General features: G+C 38.1%; 1 long non-coding RNA gene across 4 annotated transcripts in view; it reads left to right on the top strand.

The window, feature by feature from the left end:
* The window catches only part of LOC109268239 (uncharacterized), a 55,894-nt gene that overhangs the window by 30,019 nt on the left and 3,746 nt on the right, over positions 1–22,129 (top strand). For all 4 annotated transcript variants that reach the window (XR_008417251.1, XR_002080532.2, XR_002080531.2 and 1 more), the window contains one exon: positions 12,929–13,060. This is a non-coding gene — a long non-coding RNA (uncharacterized LOC109268239). The remainder of the gene's footprint in view (positions 1–12,928; positions 13,061–22,129) is intronic.

Raw genomic sequence — 22,129 nt, 5'->3', positions numbered from 1 at the left:
AACCGACTGCGCCACCCAGGCGCCCCGAGTATTTCTTTAAAATACATATTCTTAGAGCTTACTTCAAACCTGGTGAATTAGAATTTTTGAGTTGGAATTTAGGAATAGGAAATACGTCAAATTTAAGGTAAAAAAAAAAAAAACACAGGAAACTGAGTACCTGGGGAAAAGATACAATAGATAAGATATGGCAAACGAGGTTTATAATAATAAACTCTTACAAGTCAATAAAATGTTAGTAACGATAGGCATTTAGATAAAGATGAGATACAACGAAGTAGGTAATATAGGTAAAGATGTTCAGACTGTGTTCAAGGTATGCCTAGGTCAGCGTGAGGAGAAACTAGAACTCTCAAAGTGATAGTTGCAGTATAAATTGGATAGTTGCAACATAAATTGCCAAATTAGAAAGCGAACAATTCTGATTCAAAAGAAAATAATAAGGATTTCCATTTTGGATACTTTGGCCAACTAGATACCTGGAATAACCCTTTTAGACTGAAGTAATTAAAACTGTAAATAAGATATCTTTAAAAATTGTTGACCGTAGATGAGGGGAGACCACTGAGAAACCATAAAAAAGAAAAGTAAAACTCTGGTTTCTGGTCTCCCATGTGAGGAAGCCTGGAAGCTTGGAAGTTGCATTCTGTCTCAACAACAAGGGAAACGCTAAATAAACTGAAAAATTAACAACTTTAGTGAGATCCATCAGAGAAGTGAGAGGTTGTGGCACTGGAGGGAAGCAGAGGGTATGTGGGAACTCTCTGTACTGTATGCTCAATTTTGCCGTGAACCTAAAACTTAAAAAAAAAAAAAAAAAAGTCTGTTTTAAAAAATTTGTTTAAAGATTTTCTGAGTTGAGACAAATGAAAGGATTTACAGAGGCCAAAAGTAGTACTAGGAGAAACTCCCAAGAAGTAAGAGAGCACCCAGGTCTGCTTTTTCCCTAATGGGAAATTTCTCCTAATCCCTAATTTCTCCTAAAGGGATTTCTCCTAATCCCTGGAGATTTTGATCTTTGGGGGTTTCAGTGCCTGTGTTATGCCAGGGAACAGGAGTGAAGTCGGACCTCAGAAGTCTAACAGGAGATCTCTTCATAAAGCTAGAACCCAAAAGGAAAATGAGAAACAAACCTTCTACAAAAAAAGGAGGAGAGGGGTGAAAATTACTTGTCTCAAACTTGTAACAAAGGAGAGGTAGGTAATCTCCCATGAGAATTTATAATAACAGGCATGCCCAAAGTAGGTTTGAGGCCAAATGCATACAATCTATGTGACTCCTAGAAATCTCTAAAAACTTTCAATAGATAATTTAATGTATCCAGGTTGATATAGTGCCCTTAAGCAAAAGCAAATCTTCTTTGCAGGAATGCGACTTCAACGAAATCCCAAAGCATTCCCAAAGATTCCAAAATGAATGAATGAATGAATGAATGAATGAACGAATGAACAAATAAACAGCTCTAGGAAAAACAGATAATAGGGCAGAAATAAGGCCCCATAAGTGACAGCCAAAGAAACAACAGTTGTATTAGGCCCCAAAAGACTTAACATATTCCAATGGTCATGCATAGATTATAAAATAAACATACTTAATATATTTAAAGAAAAATTTAAAAGCTCAAAATGTGCTCAAAGAATAAAAGAATTTGAAGGGAGACCACTAAGATTTGGAAAACAGCCAGCAAGAATTTCTAGAAATGAAAAATAAAATAATTAGACTGATAAAACTCAGTGGAGCAAGTTAGAACAGTTTAGAGAAAATTGGTGTACTGAAAGGTACATTGGAAGAAATTATCCAGAATTCAAATTATCCAGAAAATGCAAAAATGAAAGAAATATTAGATAAGGAGGCTAGAGCAACAAGTTCCAAGAAGTATCTATTCAAAGTCTAAAACAGAAAACAGAAAAGGAGGAAGAGGCAATCTTCAAAGAGATAATGACAGAGAATTTTCCACATTTTATGAGAAACACACACAAAGCCTTCATGTATCACAAATAGAATAAATAAAAGAAAATAAATAAAAGAAAACTTTGACAAGTCATGGTGAAATCGTAGACAACAAAGAAAAGGATAATTTTTAAAACAAGCGGAGAAAAGTAACTCAAACATTACATTCTAAATTTGAGAATTAAAATTCCTTTAAAATTCTTGTGAAACATACCAAAATTAACATACTACCACATTCCCCAATCACAATGTGGTTTAGTTAGGAATTTTTATTTTTATTTTTTAAAGTTTATTTATTTTGAGCGAGAGAGTGAGAGAGACAGCACAAGCCAGGGAGGGGCAGAGAGAGGGGAAGAGAGAGAATCCCAAGCAGGCTCCACACTGTCAGCGTGGTGCCTGATGTGGGGCTCAAAGCCACAAATGACTAGATTATGATCTGAGCCGAAGTCGGCCGCTTACCTGACTGAGCCACTCAGGCACCTCTAGTTAGAAGTTTTTAAATACAGCGAAAACACCGTGTAGTTAGATACTTTAGAATATACACACATACTTCTAAACAACTCTTAGTCAAAGAAGAAGTCATGATGGCACTAACAATATTTAGAAATAAATTATAGTGGTAATATTATGTGCCATAAAGAGTCTGACTCCATCGGTGATGTTTGCTGATGATTTTCAGGCTCCACCACTCCTTCGCCTTCATCTCACTGCTGGGCAAGGAGATAAGAAAGTTTGGATGTTCTTTCCTTCCTCTGATACATTCAAGCCACACAAGCTCTAGTCAACCTGTGGGAACTCTCACCTCAAACCCACCCCTTAACCACCATAAAATCCCAAGCCAGTTGCCCCTTCCTGCTCTCTCAAGCCATCTTTGGAGCTGCTTTCAAGCTTATCTTACTCCCCAGAAAACCTTATTATGTCAGGAATAAACTTTTTCATACTCTCAGTATATGTGTGGTGTCATCAGTCTCCACATCAAAACTTTGGGTGAAGCTGGCATCCCTCCTCTATAGGAGACCACATGTTATATATCAAAACTTTCTGTGTAAGTACTGCTGGGTTTATAGGGATATTTATAGTCTTAAACGATACATATATTGGAAAAGAAGAAAGGCTGAAAATTAATAAGCTAAGTCTCCAATTTAAGAAATTTGGAAAAGAATTGAGAACAAACCCAAAGAAAGGCAGAGTGGAGGAAATTAATAAATTAACATAAAGTTGAAAGACTCATCAAAGGTATAAACTAGCTATTCAAAAAGACTTATGGGGCACCTGAGTGGCTCCGTTGGTTAAGCTTCTGACTTCAGCTCAGGTCATGATCTCATGGTTGGTAGATTCGAGCCCGGCGTTGGGCTCTGTGCTGACAGCTCAGAGCCTGGAGCCTGCTTCAGATTCTGTGTCTCCCTTTTTCTCTGCCCTTCCCCAATTTGCACTCTGTCTCTCTCTCTCATAAATAGGGGCGCCTGGGTGACTCAGTCGGTTAAACTACTGACTTGGGCTTGGGTCATGATCTCATGGTTTGTGAGTACGAGCCCCACATCAGGCTCTGAGCCTGCTTCAAATTCTGTGTCTCCCTTTCTCTCTGCCCCTCCACTGCTCATGCCCTCTCTCTCAAAAATAAATTAACATTAAAAAATTAAGTAAATAAACATTTAAAAAAAAGGGCTTATAAAATAGATAACTCTTGGGATGCCTAGCTGGCTCAGTTGATAGAGCATGTGACTCTTGATTTTAGGGCTGTGAGTTCAAGCCCCACGTTGGGTTTTGGAGATTACTTAAAAATAAAATCTTAAAAAAAATAGGTAATTCTTTATAACTATAGAGATTTAAAGACAATAAAGTGAAAGCTTTTTGACAGCACATTTGAAAACTTAGATGAAATTAATAAAGTCCTAGAAAACTTAACTTACCAAAGCTGATTTTAGAATGAATAGAAAACCTGAATAGTCTACAAATGGTAAGAGAACTGAATAAGTAAATAATTTCCAGTTCACATAAGATGGTGTAGATTTGTTTCTCCCTGCTCCTTCCCACTAAATACATCTATAGACCCTGGAAGTAACACAAAAGGTAGCCAAAGTAGAACTCTAATAAAAGGTTGTAAAAAGATGGCAAACTGGTTTGGAATCTCAATACCCAGCAGCAGCGTATTTTACAAACACCTCACCCAACGGCACCTCAGACCCAGTGTTTCTGAACACCCAACTTAGCAACAGCAAGTAGCCCAGGTTGGCTCATTCACCACTTCCCATTCCCGTTCCCCCTGCCGTCTCCCCACCAGTATCAAACAGGAAAACACCACCCAACGAGCCTGGCATCACTGGCAAGGAGCCCTGCTAATGATTAGTGGTTAGGGATAGCACTTTTCTGGGCCTGAGATTCACTTCCCCCATCAAGAGATACTGGGACAGCTGAGCAGCACTGGACCGCTGGCCCCCATCACAATTTGCATCCCAAGCAGGAAAGTTGTCTTTGTCCTTGTGGGCCTGAGACTGCCCTCTCCTAGTCAGAGACACTAGAGAGGCCACATAACATGAACAGGAGAGGCACTGTCACAACAGTAGCAAGGCATGGCACACCTTTTTGTCTTCATGGGCCTGAGATTTCCCTTCTCCATCCAGAGACACTGGGGTGGGAGGACAGGTCATCAGCAAGAGGGACCCCACCACAACAAGCTGCCCAGCCAGGAAGCTTCTTTGTCCCTGTAGAACTAAGGCTCCCTTCTCCTTGCTGGAGGACACTAGATGGCCCAGTCTGCACAAATCCTTCTGTTTTCTTAGGCAGCAACAGCAGGAACAAGTGGGAATCCCAGTGTCACCTGAAAAAAGCAAGTAGACCAAAATAATACCACAAAGGCTCTGAAAATTAAACTGTCACTGAAACTACAGCTCACAAAAGTTGGATAGAACTTGCATGCTAAACTTAAACAAGGTAAATGCCTGTTAAAATAAAGTGTTTAAATAGGGACCAGAGTTGTTTTTTTGTTGTTTTTTTTTAACATAATGGGCAAAATGTCCAGGGTATAATTGAAAATCACTCATCATACCAAGAACCAAGAAAATCACAACTTCAATGAGAAAAAACGATCATCTAATACCAATATGGAAATGAATCAGATGTTGGAATTATCTGACAAGGATTTTTAAAGAGGCCATTGTAAAGTGCTTTAACAATCATTACAAATTCTTTTCAAACAAGAAAAAAACAGAAAATGTGAGCAAAGAAACAAGTTATATAAAAAGAAACATTAAAATTATAGAACTGAAAAATACAATTAAAAATGTCTTTTATATTGCTGGGTTAAATAGTAGAATGAAGATGACCAGGGATAGATGCAGTGAACTTTAGCACAAATCGATAGAACTTACCCAGTATGAACAAGAGGTAAGATAGGCTGAGGGAAAAAGAAGAATAGAGCTTCAGGGGATCAGGGACCTGTGAGACAATGCAAACATTCGTATCAGAGTCCCAGAAAAAGAGAGTGAGACTGAAAGAGTATTCAAAGAAATAATAGCTGAAAACGTCCCACATTTGGCAAAAGACACAAACCTATATATTCAAGATGAACAAATCCCAAACAGAACAAATCCGAAGAGGTCTACTCCAACACACAGCATAATTAAACTTATGGAAACTTCAGAAAAAGAAAAAAAATCTTGAAAATAGAAATTGTTACCAAAACCCAAGTTTGACTGCCCATTACTCAAAAAGCCAATACTCAAGAGTTTTGTTTGAAAAAGAGTTTGAGCTTTTTTCAGGCGTCTGGCAATCTGGGGAAGAGGCAGAATCTTGTCCAAAGGCCAGCTTTAAGGTTTCTGCCTGGTGCAGGGGTTTTTAAAGGAGTTTAGGGCAGTTAATCAGTAAAGAGAGTGCATTGATCTGTAACATTACTCTATTTATTATTTATTTATTATTTGAGAGAGAGAGTGAGGGGGGTAGGCAGAGAGAGAGAGAGAGAGAGAGAGAGAGAGAATCTTAAGCAGGCTTACGACCATGAGATCATGACTTGAGCCAAAATCAAGAGTCGGATGCTTAACTGAATGAGCCACCCAGGTGCCCCAATCCATAGCATTTTTTGATTGCATGGAGACTTGATGGTGCCAGCTACAGATGTTATCTCAGCTTGGAGATTGTGCAAGGGGGTCTAGTTCCTTGGTGCCCAGAGGGGAGGGAAGTTTGTGCAAGAGAATTTGGTGATGTGTAGATGGGCTTTGTTTTCGAAAAGAATGCCTGATCTATAGATACACGAAGAAAGATTTAGTTAATCACCCAGGCTGCGGGTACTTGCTGAGGCTTGAGAACTACCAGGTTGGCCAGAAGGGCCAAGGCAGCTTCCAGATGATGCATTCCCTATAAAGAACACTAATTCCAATGACAGAAGATGTCTCATAAAAAATATGCAGGCCCAGAAGGAAGTGGTGCATTTTTCAAGTGGTGAAAGAACAGAACTGTCAACCGTGAATTCTATTTCCTGTGGAACTATCCTTCAGGAATGAAGAGGAAATAAAGACACTTTTGAAGGAAAGAAAATGCCAAGAATTGGTCTCTAGCAGACCTACCCTTATTAGCTAAAGGAACGTCTTCAAAGAGACAAGATATGATAAAAGAAGGAATCTTGGAGCATCAGGAAGGAAGAACAATGGGAAGATTAGAAATATGGGTACATACAGTAGACTGTCCTCCTCCTCCTGAGTTCTAGAAGTCATATTTGATGACTGAAACAAAAACTGTAACACCACCTGATACTCAAGACAATGATATTTGAAAGTGGAGAAGGCAAAGGGACCTAAATAGAAGTAAGGTTACTAAACTTCACTATAAATGCTCAAATGTTGATGCCAGCAGAACATAATAAGTCATATATTTATATTGTAATATTTAGAGCAACCACTATGAAAAGTATACAAAGAGATCCACTCAAACACACCACATTTATTTTTTAATTTTTTTTTAAACGTTTATTTATTTTTGAGACAGAGAGAGACAGAGCATGAACAGGGGAGGGTCAGAGAGAGGGAGACACAGAATATGAAGCAGGCTCCAGGCTCTGAGCTGTCAGCACAGAGCCCGACGCGGGGCTAGAACTCACGGACCGCAAGATCATGACCTGAGCCGAAGTCGGCCGCCTAACCAACTGAGCCACCCAGGCGCCCCATCAAACACACTACATTTAAAAAAAATGTTCAAATAACCCACAGAAAGGCAAGAAAAAGAAACAAAGGAATGAGAACTAGTGGAAACAAAAACAAATAATAAAATTGCAGACTTAAGCATTAACAACATCACCTTGAGTGTGGTCTAAATACACCAGTTAAAAGGCAAAGATAAGTGGGATGGATAAATAAACATCACTTAAAAATATGCTGTGTACAAGAAATTCACTTCAAATTCAATGAAATAGGTAGGTTGAAAAAAATGATTGAAAAAGATTTACGATGCAAACATTGATCTAAAAAACCAGGAGTGGCATATTAATATCTGATAAAGTAGATTTCAAAGCAAAGGATATTACTAGAGACAAAGAGGAATATTACACAATGATAAAGGATCAGTCCACTAGGAAGATACATTAGTTTCCTAAGTACCACAAACTGGGTGGCTTAAAACAATATATTATTATCTCACAGTTTTGGAGGGTAAAATCCTGAAATTAAGGTGTTGGCAAGGCCATGCTCCCTCTGAAACGTGTAGGGGAGAATCCTTCTTTTTGCCTTCTAGCTTCTCGTGTTTTCTGGCAACCTTTGGCATTCCTTGGCTTGTAGATGCATCACTTCAATTTCTGCCTCTTTCATCACATAGCTGCCTTCTCCCTGTGTCTGTGTCCAATTTTTTTTCTTCTTATAAACCCGACCCTAATCCAACGTGACCTCATTATAACCTGATTACATCTATTTCCAAGTGAGGTCAAATTCACAGATACCAGGAGTTATGACTTCAACATATCTTTTTGGATGACACAATTCAACTCTTAACAGAAGATATAATTATCCTAAATGTGTATGCACTCAACTTCAGAGCTTCAAATTACATGAAGCAAAAACTGATCTAGCTGAAAGGAGAAATAGACAAACCACAATTACAGCTGGGGACTTAAACAGCCCATCTCAGAAACTGATAGAACTACCAGCCAGAAAATCAACAAGATCCTATTGAATGATTGTGTTGAATTCTACCTGACAGTCAAGAAATAGATAATTCCAATCTTAAACCAGCTCTTCCAGAAACTTATAAAAGAGAGAATACTTTATAATTTATTTTAAGAGAATGGTATAATCATGATAATTAAAATCCAAGAAAGAGAAAATAAGAAAGAAAATTATAGGTAATGCTCAATAATGAACATGGATTTAAAATTTTTAAATAAAATATTAGCAAACTGAATTTAGCAACATATAAAAGACATACTACATTATGACTAAGTTTAATTTATTCTGGTAATGCAACATTGGTTCAACATTTGAAAATCAATTGATATAATTTCCAACATTAACAGATTAAAGAAGACCATATAACCAGTTCAAGTTATACAACTACTTAGTTAAATTTCAACACTCTTTCATGACTTTTAAAAAAATTGTTAGCAAATTAAAAATAAAAGGAAATTTCCTGCTGCAACAAAATTAACCCTACAACAAATATCATATTTACCTCTGAAAAAAATGAAGCATTCTCCTTAAGATTTATTAGAAGATACAGGTTATCTGTTACTACTTACATTAATCATTGTTCTGGAGTCCCAGGCCAACACAGTAAGGCAAGGAAATAAATAAATTTATAAGTATTGTAAAGAAGTAAATAAAATGGTCATAATTCATAAATGACATGATTTTCTTTGTAGACAATCCAAAATAATCTAAAGACAAATTATTAAAGAGTATCTAGCAAGTCTGTTAGGTAAAATGTAATTACACAAATTATTACATTTTTATTTAGCAACAAGAAACAGTAAAAATAATATTTATGGAAACTTCAAAAATATAAATACCTAGGAAAAGCTAACAGAAGACACACAACACTTTCACTGAAAAAAAAATGATAAACCTTTAATGAATTAAAGTTGCCCAAATAAAACAAGGGATACACCATGTTCGTGGATTGGAAAACATTATCATAAAGCTGTCAGTTCTCTCTCAAATACTTGTATTTTTTCAATGCAATTGCAATCAAAATCCAATAAATGTTTTTCTGATCTTAAAAGTTAATTCTTTTTCGGGGATCCTGAGTGGCACAGTTGGTTAAGCATCCAACTCTTGATCTCAGCTCAAGTCATGATCTCACGGTTCATGAGTTCGAGCCCCACATTAGTCTGTGCACTGATGGTGTGGAGCCTGCTTGGGATTCTGTCTCTCCTTCTCTCTGCTCCTCCCCTGCTTGTGCTTACTCTCTCTCAAAGTAAATAAATAAACTTAAATAAGAAAAAAATTTTTTAAAGTTAATTCTATTTTTTTAAATTTATTTTTATTTTTATTTTTTTGAGAGAGAGTGAGTGCATGTGCAAGTGGGAGAGGGGCAGAAGGAGAGAATCCTAAGCAGGCTCCACATTGAGCGTGGAGTCCAACGCCAGCTCTATCTCACGACTGAGATTATGCCCTGAGCCGGAATCAAGAGTTGGACACTTCACTGACTGAGCCATCCAGGCACCCCTTAAAAGCTAATTCTAAAATGTTTAGGGTCGGGGAGAGGTAGTGATTGCAGATATTTGGATTAACCTTGGATAGAAGACTTTACATTTTCTAAGACTGTTTAATAAGTTACAAGTAAACTTCTGGGTTTGGTAGCTTATGCTATAGTCAGGCCTGGGGAAATAGAAGTGGAGAAGGCTGGTCCCAGAAGAAAGCACAGAGATATGTCTACCAGAGAATTATAAAGCACAGCCCTGTTGGGGAATAATGGATGAAGGGAAGAAAGCCAGTGTTGGTATGTGAAGGAACCTTGAGTCCACGCTGTTGAAGGTCCCTTTGTGCTTCCAGAAAATTACCGTATTTAAAATCAGACTCTCAATCAATTCGTATTTTATTTTTGGAACCTGAATACTGTGCCCCAAGCAGAAATTCATTAGTTTGGAACTGGAGGATTCCTTTGCATCACATACTAAGATAAAAGAGTCACCGATAGTTAGTGAATGTGACAAAGCAGTGGCACCACAACTGGGTCGGCTAGATGAAATGAAGACAGAAGCTGACAGTGCTCGGGAGTGTTGTGAAGCCCAGCAGCCCCAAACTTAGGAGAATGAACTGAAAATAAACACGACATTTTCAGACACTCTACAGTTGGGTACAGGCATTCATTCAGCCTTCTCTGACATCATCTGGTAGGAAGAAAATCCTTCCTTCGGTTTCAACCACAGCTATTCAGGTTTCCTGTTCTGGCTGTAAAAAAAATCTTCAGAGGAGGGGGTCTACTCAGCTCTTCTGCTCCACATTGTGCATCACTGCATACATTTCATCTGCCAATTCACCAGCTCTTCCCAAGAGAACTTCTTCAAACTGCTCCAAGTATATAATTCTAAATTATGCCCCATTACTTCCCTGCATAGATCTTGATCAGAGTCTTGGCTGTAATTGTCTACATTTTCATTTTTTCTGAAGACGTGTCCCCTTGGTTGAGTGAAAAGAAGCTGCTTCTGCTTTTAGTTGGTCTGTTAGACTCTTCAGAAATAGTTTTTTTGTTGTTGAGAGATTTGCAGAAATTAAAATGTAAGGGGTTTTCTCTTCGGCTTTAAATAATATGGCTTCTGAAACTTTCCTCTTCATTTGAAATTCTCTGTAAGTGGAATTATCATATGCCCATTCTGTTTTAGCATTTAACTGTATAGTGTGCAAACCACTAACACATTAATCCTACCACAGTTAATTTAGATCTTCCGAGGTATAAAATTACCTAATGTTTCTCTTGTACTGGTAAATGAGGTTATTTGATTCTTTTGCAAAATTGAATAGCCATAGGTAAACGTGGATAGATGGCTGAAGTCTTCAAGATTTCTGTGAGCTACCGTTGGGGTCTGTATTGCCGTTTTTCTTTTTCTTTTTTTTTTCTTTTTTTCACATTTGTAGGGCAATTGAGATGCAGAGAAAGGAAGTAGTAGTAATTTCATAATGAACTAGTGAAAAACGTCCACAGCTTTAAACTATAACCTGAGATGTATAAAGGATCAACGTGCTTTGAGACTCCTATCACAGTATAATTCTGGTTTGTTATTACTCATTAAGTGCTGATGCCAAACTTTGAATATTTTTGTTTCAGAACAAAGAAAACATAGGCCACCAGTTTTGCTTGTAAATATAATAAATTTCCTTTCAAATGTCTTTAAAAATAAAACAAAGTAAAATAAAATAAAATGTTTATGGAAAGGCCAAGAATAACTAAGACACTCTTGTAGAAAAACTTAGAGATGAATAGACATACCTACAAGATATGAAGAGTCTTTATACAGCTATAGTAATTAAGGATGGTGTGACATTGGTGGAGATGTAAAGAGTCTAGTTGAATAAAATGAAAGCCTGGAAAGAGACACAAATACTGAAACGTGGTATATGATAGAGTTAGCATAGCAGATCAGTAGAAAAGGATTATTTGTTAACAAACAGGGCTGGCATAATTGGTTATCTATGTGATGGAAAATAAAATTATACCCATACCTCACATTATACGCAAAAATTAATATCAGATGGTTTAAGAATCTAAATGTCAAAGACAACTCTGTAAAAGTTCTCAAAGACCATATAGATGAATGCCTCTACAAGACACTTTACAATACAGGGCCTTCATACATGCTGGCCCTTCTATCCAGAATGGTCTGCCTTGCCCTCTGCCTGTTTAACAGCATCTTGCACTTCAAATTCTAGCTCATATGTTACTTGCCCAGCAAAGCCTTCTTAATTATCCAGGCTTAATCAGATCCCCTGGTTATAAATGCTCAAAGGTCATTCTACTTTTTTCTTTTTAAAATATCTTTCTTTGAGGTATAATTTACCTAAAATAAACTTGACAAATCTTAAATGTACAGCCTGATGGATTTTTACATGGGTAAATACCTGTGTAACCACTACCCAGACAAAGACATTGAACATGCTTCACCCAAGTATAAACAGGTGGCTTCTTCCTATTGTTGAATAAAAGGGCAGTAAGGTCTGGATGGAGGTGTTGGCTAGCAGATAATGAAAAACATCAACAATTCATTGAGGCCAAAGTCAGTGCAAACCCCAGGTAGGATCCTTTAAAGGGAATGCATGTCATATATTGGCTTTGGAAGCAAAGCCCATTTATTCTACTCAAAGCAATTTCTAATTCATACTTAAGTCACTTTCTGAACTCTATTCTGTGTGTGTGTGTGTGTGTGTGTGTCTATTTTTGATATGAGTTTCATTCTGATTTCAATATTGTAAACTTTTAATATTATATATGATACTGAAAATACCCCCTCCATGCACTTATTTGTCATCATCACTTTTGAAATTTTTAAACGTTTATTTATTTTTGAGAGAGAGAGAGAGAGACAGAGCATGAGCAAGGGAGGGGCAGAGAGAGAGGGAGACACAGAATCTGAAGCCGACTCCAGGCTCTGAGCTGTCAGCACAGAGCCCAATGCGGGGCTCGAACTCACGAACCGAACCGTGAGATCATGACCTGAGCTGAGGTCGGACTCAGCTTAACTGACTGAGCCACCCAGGCGCCCCCATCATCATCATTTTTATTTTGAGAAGTTTTTGACTGTTTTTGCCCTTATTTTTCCTTCTAGATAACTTTCAGAATAATTTTATTAAGGGGCCATAAAAACATGAAACATTCTAGGAACATGTAACTCCTTCAGTTCAAGTTTTTCATTCATGTCTCTGGTGGCATCAACTACTAAATTCTGGTTGATGGAATGTAGGTTAAATTGATGATGGAACTTCCAGCCTGGGCTCATAAAAATCTTCCCACTCAAACTTCTTTCACTTAAAATCCTTCATGCTCATTTTCCCATTTGATCTGGCAGGAATGGAGGTAGAAACAACCCCATGACAACTTTGGATTAAAGATGAAGGCCATACAATATGGAAGTAACCTGGGTCCCTGAATCCCATTTGGAAGAGAGCTGCCTGAACTGGAAGGTACTATGCTGAGTGAAGTCAGTCAGTCAGAGAAGGACAGATATCTTATGTTTTCACTCATATGTGTATCTTGAGAAACTTCACAGAAGACCATGGGGGGAAGGGGAGGGGAAAAAGTAGTTACAAAAAGAGAGGGAGGGAGGCAATCCATAAGAGACTCTTAAATACAGAAAACAAATTGAGGGTGGATGAGGGGGCAGGAGAAGGGAAAATGGGTGATGGGCATTGAGGGTGAGGGGACTTGTTGGGTTGAGCACAGGGTGTTGTACGTAAGCGATGAACCATGGGAATCTACCCCAAAACCAAGAGCATACTTTACACACTGTATGTTAGCCAATTTGACAATTAGTTATATTTAAAAATAAAAAATAATAAAAATAAACATTTAAGTAAAAAATGTAAATTCACATTGATGGGTATGTCAAAGGGGCACCAGGAGTCAACGGAAAGAACTACCAATGGCCAAAGCTGAAATATTTGAGCAGCTTAGTAAATAATGTACTATAAGATTTTAGCTCAAACTATAAAATTAATATCCATGAATCCATTAAATAAATAAATAAACAAATAAACAAACAAATAAATAAAACACCCATTTTGACTTTTATGTGAGGAAGGAGTTTTCATTGGGTTTCGCTACTGAAGTTGGGGCTTGTGTATTAATTACAACAGCTAGCTAGTTCTGAGTAATGCATCCTTTAGGTGCTTCTCTAGATCTCCCCAACACAAACACTATACTATTTGAATTATACATTAATATAACAATATTTAGAAAAAGTAGAATTTAGGAAAAGTACATTAAAATCACTATAATACTGCTATTCAATTATAACCATTTTTAACCTTTAGTTTCTAACTTTTCAGTTGTCTGTCAATTGATCACTCTATCTCTGGGCTTTCCCATATTGTGATAAAAAAATCAGTTACATTTCATAAAGTCCCACTTGCCCAGTGCAATAGAGTTATCCGATTTAGCAAGTAAAGATACAATATCCCCAGTTAAATTTTAATTTCAAATAAAATGAATAATTGCTTAGTTTATTTCCCATATAATATTTGAGAAGTACTTATATTTAAAAAGTGCTGTTTGTCTGAAATTCATATTTCACAGGGTGTCCCGAATTTTTTTTTGGCAGTTCTACCATGCAAGGACTTAATACACTCATAGTGTACCCCAGGTTTTTCTAAGTTTCATTTGTTAAGGAACAGCTCCAGCATGGTCTTTCTCTGGCGTCTAGCCGCCCCACTGCTGTCTCCCTTGCCGATGGACCTCATAAAAAAACCTAGCTAAAGCTTTATATGCAGCTTGATGGTGAATCATAAACAACAAATAAAATAAAGCTACCAACCTAGACCCACCTCAGAGTCCTTATTGGGCACCTCTCTCCCAGTCTCCTTCCTTGCCTCCATATAGCAGGACCAGTTCGTTCCCATCATTGGGAAACCTCAGAGCATCTCTGTGCCCTAACTCCAGATTCAGCTTCCTTGAGGCCCTAATGAACACTTCTGTCCTTGGCATCGTGCTAAGTGCTCTATGTGTATTATCTTATTTAATTGGCTAGAGTGACCAACCCTCTCGGTTTGCTGTCAGGTGTTCAATTTTAGTATTGTAAGTCCTGGTCTCAGTAGACCCTCTCCCTGAGAAAAAAGGCCTGATTTTCAGTGATGAGTACAGAAGGTTGAAGGAAAAGTACAAACTTCATAGAGTGGCCCAAAGAATAGAGGCTGAAAGCAGCATTGCTTTTTAGTGTCAAAGAGATACAGCATAGACTACCCATCTTTTGTAGCCACTGTTGATTTCCGGTTGTCCACCGATGTGGGCAACCATGATTTGCACTCCACAGTAATGGATCACCCATTTTGGTCACTCCCAGTGATGCAGCTGAAGTGTGAATCTCAAGTGCATTGTAACCATGACTGTTAGCGGTTTGCGCTCAATTGCCTCCGGACTGTTTTGCTTTTTATGAAGGTAGCACTAGTTTGTTGTTTCACATTGTGAATATTGTGACCATGTTTTCTAAGAGTTCAGATAATGAGTATGATTATAGTGCCAAAGCCAGCATGTCCCAAACTTCACTAAAAAATAAAGCAAAATGTGTTACTTAAATAATAAATGGAAAGATGTACATACAACTGGGTTAGGGAGATACAAAACCAGAACAATATACTGCACAGTCTTTGGGATTGGGCATGGTGGAGATGGGAAGTGAAAGCACATAGAGAAATGATCTCACAAATCTGGGATGAGGTAGGCAAGTACTTCTAAATCAATAAAAACTTTATTGTCCCTCCCACAAAAGACACAAATGCTAACTTGAAAAGTATAGCTGCTGAATTGCCTTGGGTGCCCCATGGGAAAAAACAAATTCATTATCATTATAGTTCCCTTGACTGCTCCATGAAATTGAGTGAACGTTTCTTGATTCAAAAGTTGCAGCTAGAAAGTCCGATGGGCAAACAAAAGGGCAAAGTTTCACGACAGACGCGCTGACGCCTTACAGCGTGGAGTCAATTCTTCAGTTCTCATCAAGATCCTGCTTCTAGGGAACAGTAGATGATGCTTCGAATCATTGAAATGTAAAAAAATGTCCCCTTCAGCTCTCGTGTACTTTGATTTCAAAACTGGAGTTTCAACTCATCTTCTTGATTTCTACCAAGATTTTAATGGAAGCACACACACACAAAAATAAGACAAAAGATTATTGGTATCTTATCCAAATACAAACTAGACTTGTTCGTCTAGCTACACATTCACCAGACAGCACAAAGTTAAGTTTTGCCGAGTTCCATTCAGTCCATAAATATCTTACCAAAGAAAATGAATATATCATAGTTTCTAAGTAGCATGTACATTTGGTATCTAACACTGCTAACAAGAGGTGGCTTGTTTACCTGTGAAATTGAGGCTTTCATCATGAAAAATTTTAGTCTTTTTTCAGTTCTCAAAATGTACAAAGGCACTTAATGAGATTTTTTATTTTACAGAACAGGAGATAGCCTCATTATGCATGTGCCTGTAAGACAGCTATCATTGCTGCCTTCCATATAAAAGATGTTAAAATGTTGGCCTACCATAAAATCAAATCTTCAAAGTGTGGGATGAGAAGAATATCCTTCTCTAATTTGGAAATACGTTGAAGAAAACAAGGATTCCGATAAAACAGAAATGTATATGCTGCTCTCTAAAATTGTTTGATGATCTCTGAAGAGGCCCTACGAGGCCTAAAAGTGAATAAACTGATTGCCACCAGAGTTTGATGTTTGTTAGTTGTGACAAAAACTAATACTGTGAAAAATGATTCATGTTTTGGAAATAAGACTGCTCCACAATTCAAAAGAAAAAAATGCTACCAGAAAAAGACACCGAGTTAAACAGGACTTCTGAATTTCTTTACTACGTGGTAACTTATGTGGACTCCAAATTCAGTTTCACAAGTTAAGTTACCTTAGTGCTTTAAAATGATTTTTCCTGAGGGGTGTCTGGGTGGCTCAGTTGGTTGAGTGTCCGACTTCGGCTCAGGTCATGATCTCACAGTGTGTGAGTTCAAGCCCCGCATCAGGCTCCGTGCTGACAGCTCAGAGCCTGGAGCCTGCTTCAAATTCTGTGTCTCTCTCTCTCTCTCTGCCCCTCCCATGCTCATGCTTTGTCTCTCTCTGTCTCAAAAATAAATAAAAACATTAAAGAAAACAGATTTTAAACTATTTTTCCTGAGAAAGAGAGGTTAAAATTACGATAGCATGTAATGTGTTTCAGAATATTATTTATTTATTTATTTATTTATTTATTTATTTATTTATTTATTTTATTTATTTTAGAGAGAAAGAATGTGAGTGGGGGAGAGGGGCAAAGGGAGAGAGAATCATAAGCAGGCTACATGCTCATTGCAGAATCCGATGCAGGGCTTGATCCCATGACCCTGGGATCATGACCTGAGCTGAAATCAAGAGTTGGTTGCTCAACCAACTGAGCCACCTAGGCACCCCTTAGAATATTTTTAAGACCTGGATCGCCTATATGATGAATCCATAGATGCAAAGGACCTAATTAACTGACAAAGAACTAATCTGTCAAAACAGCCCTATGGAAACATGTGGATAGACATTTCTGGAGAACTGGAAACTAATTTCTACGAGTCTGAAAATCTGCTGGTTGGAAGTAAAATCCTCCATGTTCATATGCTTCTGTTACGATGACATTTAGCTTGATGTCATCACATTGGACCCATACCTAGATTCTGAGTCACGCAGGCCTGAGAAGAGCAAAACTGCAAGTCAAGGTGAATTTTATGTCTTACCGCTCAATTTTACCATTACGTTAAAAAAGAGAAGCAAGTTCTAAAGGTTGTAAGGAGTTCAGAGAAGTATTATTGGGAAAGGAAAACAGTAAAATATGGGACAGAAAGATAAAGTTCATTATTATTTTAATTAAATAATTAAATTAAAAAGTTAAATAGGTAATACCTGTCTAATTAGTCCAATTGATTTACATGCTTCTTTAAAAAAAAAGTCTTACGTGTCTTAACATACACAATAAACCGATGCGTCTATGGGCAACTGATTTCAACAAGGGTGCCAAGACCATTCAGTGGGGGAAAGAGAGTCTTCTGAACAAATGGTTCTGGGACAGCTTCTTATTGCCCTAATTAACATAATTATGTTGATAATAGTAGCACTATGTAATTGTTTATTTAAAAAAAATGTAATGTTTATTTTTCAGAGAGAGAGAGTATGAGTGGGAGAGGGGCAGAGAGAGAGGGAGACAGAATCTGAAGCAGGCTCCAGGCTCTGAGCTGTCAGCCCAGAGCCTGATGCAGGCCTCAAACTCACGAACAGTGAGATCATGACCTGAGCCAAAGTCAGATGCTCAACTGACTGAGCCACTCAGGTGCCCCAACATGCTATTGTTTAAAAGTATTTGAAACTATGGGGCACTTGGGTGGCTCAGTCGGTTAAGCGTCTGATTTCAGCTCAGGTCATGATCTCATGGTTCGTGGGTTTGAGCCCCACATCGGGCTCTGTGCTGACAGCTCAGAGCCTGGAGCCTGCTTCCAATTTTGTGTCTCCCTCCCTCTCTACCCCTCCTCCACTCTCACTCTGTTTCTCAAAAATAAACATTTAAAAAAATTAAAAAAAAAATAAAAAGTATTTAAAAGTAAATTTAAAAAAGTAAATAATACAGAATGATGTATAATTTCAAATAAACGCTTATCTTCTAAACTTTTTGTTAAACTAATAAAGTATATTTATGTAATCATAATTATATATTGTATGTAATACATTTACTCTATGCACTTATAATATATATTATATATTACATATATTTTAGTCTGGCCTGGCTGTGTCCCAGGTTGGTATTCTAAAAAGTTGGTTATCCCAGTTAACCCCCACCTAAACCCTATGAGATAATACTGTTTCCCACACCAACTAATAGATGAGAAAACAGAGACATAAATTAACTTACTTAACATGACAACATAATAAATGGTGGAGTTCTTTTCCTCCCTCCCATCTAAGGTCTATCAACTCGGCTATCTTCTTTTTTGGGTATGATTGAACATGGAAATGTCCATCTTCTTTAATATAGAGTTCAGAAATTACTCATCCATGGTAGTATGAATGTGTGTTACATATGTGTGTGTTTTGGCCAGCAGTGTACTTTAAAATTAGGAATTTTACTTAGGGGCACCTGGGTGGCTCAGTTGGTTGAGCGTCTGACTTCGGCTCAGGTCACAATCTCGTGGTTTGTGAGTTTGAGCCCTGCATCGGGCTCTGCGCTGACAGCACGGAGCCCGGGGCCTGCTTTGGATCCTGTGTCTCCCTCTCTCTACTCCTCCCCTGCTCATGGTGTCTCTCTCTCTCTCAAAAATAAATAAAAACATTTAAAAAAAATAAAAATAGGGGCGCCTGGGTGGCTCAGTCGGTTAAGCATCCGACTTCAGCTCAGGTCACGATCTCGCGGTCCATGAGTTCGAGCCCCGTGTCGGGCTCTGGGCCGATGGCTCAGAGCCTGGAGCCTGCTTCCGATTCTGTCTCCCTCTCTCTCTGCCCCTCCCCCGTTCATGCTCTGTCCCTCTCTGTCTCAAAAATAAATAAACATTGAAAAAAAATAAAAAAAATAAAAATAAAATTAGGAATTTTACTTGGAGTGCCTGGGTGGCTCAGTCAGTTAAGCATCTGACTCTTGATTTTGGCCCAGGTCATGAACTCACGGTTTGTGAGATCCAGCTCCGCGTCAAACTCTGCTGACAGCGCATAGGCTGCTTGGGATTTTCTCTCTTCCTCTCTCTCTGCCCCTCCCCGCTCTCTTGCAAAAAAAATTAAACTTTAAAAAAATAGAAAAATTTGAAAACTTAAATTAGGAATTTTACTTAAAAATCCAGATTTCCGTTTTCTTTTGAAAGCTCACATCATCTGGAAACACTGAGCCCACATTCCTCTACAACAGCAGTTGCTGACTGGTAGCTGTCTCTTCAGGCAGGACATTCATCTCCAGTTTGCCCACTTCCCCCTTCTCCCATTTGCTTATGTCCTGCCAGCTTCACTCAAGGACATTACACACACTTCACAGAGGCAACAGATCATAATGTCAGAACCCAGCTCTGCACCCAAACTGAGGTTCCAATTCCATCTCTGTTACTTTCTGGCTCTTTAACTGTGGACAAGGTACTTAACCTCTCTATGTATGGGTTCCTTCCTTCTGTAAAATTACACTGATAATAGTATCTTCTCCAGAGGGTATTTTGAGGATTTAAAGGGGTGATTCAAGTAGAATCCTTAGAACACTTTTGGACATGTATGTTTCCTGTTAATATCATTACTACCTGTCACACTGTAACCACTTCAGTTCACTTCCCTTGCTGTAGAGGAAAGTTCATCCCTCCACCCTCAGAGGTATGGCTCCAGCCAGACAATGAAAACAGATCACAATAGTCCGGCAGCTGTACTTTTTGGGTTATTCTGTCCTAAGTAATTGCACACATGGACATCAGTCATCTGGCCCACGTGGAGCTAAACCATGGTCAGTCCAATGACTTTTCAGAGTCTCTTTTCTAAAGGGAAGATTGGTTTCCTAGCTCCAGATACCCTGCACGTAATTAACCAAAAAAAAAAAGCAACACTTGGCAAGGGAGTGCTTTCTAAATCCACTAGGCAAACGACAGCATTTTTTCCATCTTGACCCTGAGCCCCACCCCAAAGAAGTTACAGAGACTCAGAGACAGCTCTGGTTCAAACACACTTGAGAGGGCCTATTACCAAACACAATACTGACCAAGTATTGTGAATCAAGGATGACCCCCCCCCCACCCCAGTCCCCTAAAAAATGTGAAATCAACTCTCTACCACTTTCAGGACTGAAAAAAGGCTGGCAGTTTATAAAAGATCCCCAAAGAATCTTAAGGGTCTGGCTTTAAATAATTATATCTAGATATAAATCTAGATTATAAATATAATAGAAATGTAATTTTCACAAAATAGATTCTATAATATCTTAAAAACTATTGTTTCACTTAGCACTATATTACTAATATATTTGGTGTCAATATGTTTACTTTTACAATGTTATTTTTAGTAGCTTTATGGTATTCAGCTGTACGATGTAATCAATTCGCCATACTCAGACATCTGGATTGTTTCCTGGTTTTCAATAAGACAACAATGAGGTGATAAACAGCTTTGTGAATTAAATTTGGACAGCAGCTCTGTTTGTTTAACCTGGAAATTTTTCCTAGATGTGGTTCCCCTCGGTACTTCCCTCCTTTGGAAATAACTCCATTTGTAAGGAAGAAAAAAAATGTTAAAACATCCTAATTTGCATATTCCATCCATTTCCTGTTAGACCCTAATTGACAGAGAAGCTATTACTTATCATCTGCATGTTCTGTACTTTACATTCTTTTTTTTTTTTTTTTTTTTTTTTAGTTTATTTATTTTCAGAGAGAGAGAATCCCAAGCAGGCTCCCTGGTTCCAGCACAGAGCCCCATGTGACGCTCCCTCTCACCAACTGTGAGGTCGTGACCTGAACTGAAGTCAGTAGTCGGCTGCCTAACGGACTGAGCCACCCATGTGCCCATGTACTTTAAATTCTTTGCTTCAATCACCCAATAGACGTTTGTGATGCATATTATTATCCTCATTTAAGAAATGAGGCTCAAGAAGTAAAGTAATATGTCCAAGGTCACAGCTAGTTAATAGCAGAAAATTTGAATTCTTGTTGGTCTGACTTCAAAGTTCAGGAACTTTCCTTAACCATATTCCTGAAGAGATTCCATAATTCAGTTTTTGTATAGATCCAACACGATTTTAGATGCTGTGTGGAAGATGGCCATTTAAAACTGTCAGTGAACAAATTTGCAAAATGAATAACCACTCACTAAAAATTGATAGAAACTAAAATGTATGGTTGTAAGAGAGCTGAAATTAAGAGGTATTTCTAATTTCCTTTGATCCTGAATACACATTATTTTGTGCCATCTGCTCTGGGATGAACGCATGTTCAAGTTAAACCCCATGTCGTTCCTTAGCGCCTGTCCCAAGCTCTTTGAGAGGTCTCCATTTGTGAGTCTGACTCCCTGTTCTTAGACCATATAGGTTAACTTCCCTCTGTTAAATGTTGTCAAAAACATATGTTTTTAGGCTTAACAGAAAACAACAGTTAAAAAGTATGCCACCTTAACTGTACTCAAGGAGTGTGGAATATAGATTCTGGATGATTCCTTTTTGCCCACTTCTTCATCTTAATCTGTCCATCTTCTGGAAAGATCGGCTTCCACCAGTTGAAAGAAAAATGCATCCTATTCACCCACCCGGTCAGCTCCTGACATTGGATTTGTTAGTTTGTAGTTTTGCAGCTACTACAATATCAACACCGCCTTTGAGAAAAGTTGAGCCTCTCATGCATTGGCCACCACTGGCATGTATCAATTAGGATAGGTTCACCTGCAAGAAAGAGTGCCTTAAACTGGAAGGAATTTTCTTGTTTCTTGAGAAAGATTCCCCAAGTGGGCAATTCCAGAGTTGACTGCTAACTCAAAAATGTCATCAAGGATCCAGTTCCTTTGTGCCCTTCAGCATAGGCATCCTGAGC

Source organism: Panthera pardus, unplaced genomic scaffold (assembly GCF_024362965.1).
Source record: "Panthera pardus isolate Hobbes unplaced genomic scaffold, ASM2436296v1 HiC_scaffold_24, whole genome shotgun sequence".
NCBI lineage: Eukaryota > Metazoa > Chordata > Mammalia > Carnivora > Felidae > Panthera > Panthera pardus.
Note: the sequence above shows the minus strand (reverse complement) of the source record. Positions and strands in the feature narration are given on the sequence as shown.